Raw genomic sequence first — 3,749 nt, 5'->3', positions numbered from 1 at the left:
TTCCTTAGCAAGGGCATGATAAAGTTATGGTCAGAAATTGGGATGTTTTGTGTATATCTCATGTCAAGCATGCCTAGATATTCTCTCATGGCACTAGTATTCATTTTCCAAAGGTTATATATATTCTTATTTCAATGGCATAAAGAGAATGGTCTTTATTGTAACAAAGATAGCACAAGTCAACTTTCTTCTTCAATGCGTCACTAAAGACCTATGGCATGTGCATCTTGGTCATCCTCATTTTCGAATAGTTAGACATTTGCTTCAGAATAAACTAATTCATACTTCTTCTACAGTCTCCGATGATTATATTTGTAGTAGTTGCCAGCTTGACAAATCGTGTCCTCTCCCTTTTATTGTTCAAGAAAAAGCTAAAAGTGTTCCTTTTGAAAATATTCGTTTAGATTTATGGGGACGGGCTCATGTGGCTTCTCATTTATGGTATAAATGCTATGCATTATTTATTGATGGCTGTAGTCATTTCACTTGTCTCTATCTATTAAAGCTAAAATCAAATTTATCTGATTGTTTTGTGCACTTTCAAATATATATTGAAAGGAAATTTGAAAAAAAAGTGAAAATTTTTTCTTCTATGGTGGAGGCAATTTTCTATTGAAAGGCTTTCTTTTGCCTGAGTTATATCAGAATAAAACAACCATTTTTGTGCCCTCCCACCACAGAACATAATGGTTTGATAGAGTGAAAGCATAGAAATAAAACAGAATTGGGCTTAACTATGATGTTTCATGCTCAAATTCCCTAACGCTACTGGTCTTTTACTACTACTATTTTTCTCATCAATAGATTGATGTCTCATTCATTAAAAATGGTTTGTCGTTATTACAAGATGTTTACTCAGCAGCCGAAATATAATTTCTTATGTGCTTGTGGATGTTGGTGTTTTCCATATTTGAGAGGTTACACTAAAAGCAAATTTGAACCTCTCTCTATCCCATGCATTTTCTTGGATATAGTTCACACCAAAAAAGGTACCAGTGCTTGTATTCAATAACATAAAAACATATATATTTCTCGACATTCCTTTTTGGTGAGGGCAATTTCCCATGTGAAAAATCCTAGTAGACTATATGATGGTAAGGAATTAACTGATGATCTCTCTTTTTAGACTGAATATAGAATGAAGAAATGATTGAAAGTAAGTCCTTTTATTATTTGCATATGCATGACGTTGTCATGTCTATTGATGATAAATGCAGCAATGGGACATCTTGTGGTTGAATTTCCTTCATTCGGTGGACATTCAAAAGGAGACTATTGAACCAGATGAGAAAAATTGTCAAGCGTCAATAGACGATCAGCCTTCTATTACCCTTAGTGAATTCCAAACTAACAAAGATACTTCATCACCTTCTATTGTAGAACCTATCCATGATTCTCTACACACTAATATCTCAGGTCAATTGCAAATCGAATCTTTCCAGTCAAGTCAAAATGCTTTTTCTAGTGCTTCTCGCACTCTGGTGGACCAATCTATGGTAGAGACTCATAGACCAAATACTAAATATTCTAATCTCTATGAGCTATTTCGTGACAACCCAACGAGCCATCCAATGTCAAAGAAGTCTTCCAACATCATGGGTGGAAACATGCCATAGATGAAAAAGCAAACTTTAAAGGAAAACCAAATATTGGAACTCATGCCATATGACTCCCACATGAATATAGTAGGGTCAAAGTGGTTTTTTAAAACCAAGTTGAACTCTAATGGGGCCGTACACAAGCTAAAAGCTAGTCTCATGGCGAAAGAGTTTAGTCAAAAGGAGGAAATTGATTTTCATAAAACCTTTCTGCTATCATTCGACTGGCTAGCATTCGTCTTGTACATTCTATTATTGTGATAAATAAATGGCAGGTAGAACAACTAAATGTTAAAAATGAGTTTCTATATTACTCTATTCCTGAAGATGTTTACATGTGACAACCCACCAGGATACAAAGATGATGCTAATCCAGGTTGTTTGCAAGTTGAAGCATGCGATTTATAGCCATAAGTAGACATCAAGAGTTTATCAAGTAGTTTTCTGCTTGATTATGGTTTTCAAGCTTGCATTGCTGACCCATCTATGTTTGTCTTTCAAAAGAACTGTAATACTATTGTGTTGGTTTTTTACGTGGGTGATATGGTACTTTATGGTACTTACTGAAAACACTACAAGCTTCATCAAAGATTTGGTTCTTAAACTGAAAGAAAAATTTCTTGTTAAGGATCTTGGAAGGCTCCAATATTTTCTTGGCATTGAGGCATTTTGGACTCAAAAGGACTTTTTTTATGCCAATCTAAGTATGCCAAAGACGTACTTGAACAAGCTGGGATGATAGATTGCAAGCCAGCTGGTACCCTTATTACTTCAAAATTTTCCCCTAAAGAAGAAGATGAAAGGGCCTTTGAGGACTCCACACTAATACAAAATGGTAGTCGTCTCCTTGCATATTTAACCCTTTCACAACCTTTAATCTCCACTCTATACAGAAAGGTAATTGACTATTCAGTTTCTAGTCCTTATTTCAACAATATTAGTACCATCCATATGACATCCAATCCGGTGTTCCATAATAGATTAAGCACATGCAGATCGACTATCATTATGTTTTTACAAAGGCCTTGATCAAACAGCATTTTCAGATATTGCACATCAAACTCAATCTACATGAGCAGTTTGGTTTGAGGGGAACATTGAGAATCGTTCAGAAGATGGAGGGTAGTTGGCATCAATATCTCCTTCCAACCATAGCAGATTTAATTACAGCATCAATGAATCCAATACGGCAAATCTTGTCACTGGTTTTGGCAAGAATCTAGATGGCGCTACTATGTCTCCAACCAAAATCAAAATGTTATTGACAAGAACAAATGAAAAAGTATCTTTGATGAGGCTGTTAACAGAGTTAGAGAAAATCAAAATAGCTCCCTCATTTGTAAAATCATCTGCAAATTGTAACTGAGATGGATACAAAAGCACGACATACGTCTTGTGCGTTTTTTTTTTTTCATCTTTAATAACAAGCTTCTCTTGTGCTTCCCACTGTGGACGTAGGCTTCAAGGCCGAACCACCTAAATTGTTCTCCTCTTCCCTTTTTGCATGTTTTTCTATATGTTGAAGGCAATGAACATTGCCTTCTCCACTATAACTTTTTCTTTAAAATTAATGTTGAGGCTATCTGATTTGTTTCAATTAAAAGATCCATATGGACTGTGAGAGGGATGATGCTTTGTTGGTATTCTTCCTTATGCATTGTGTGTGTGTGTGTATTATTGACGTGGATTCTTTGGCTGCTCCAGCCTCTTACAATTACATTGGCTTGTGCGTCAGAGAGGCCGAATGGACTAATAATATATATATATATATATATATGAGAAGTAGCTCACCAATGAAACATATGGTGAATCTAACCAGTTCTCCCCACCGCACAACATTGTAAAAGTCAATTTTGGAATCGAAGAGGCCAGCTGCCAATCCAGTGTGTTGGGATACCAGTCCACTGAATTGGCTGTGAATCCGCAAAAGTAAGAATAAAGAGTTGTCTTTTCAAAATGACGTGAAAAAGGTCAAATTTTTTCCAGGTTAGATTTGTGCAGCCATGGCAGCGCAAATTGGTGAGCACCTCAGGTTAAAAATTTTATCAGGCCCGATCCGACCCGACCCATTTCATGAATTCGATCAAATTGTTGGAGGTCTGAGAGCTTTTCCCGCCTGCCGTAACGGGGCCCGCGAAATTTCGACCTTCC

The sequence above is a fragment of the Nymphaea colorata genome, chromosome 13, assembly GCF_008831285.2.
Source record: "Nymphaea colorata isolate Beijing-Zhang1983 chromosome 13, ASM883128v2, whole genome shotgun sequence".
Lineage (NCBI taxonomy): Eukaryota > Viridiplantae > Streptophyta > Magnoliopsida > Nymphaeales > Nymphaeaceae > Nymphaea > Nymphaea colorata.
This window is presented reverse-complemented; position numbering follows the sequence as displayed.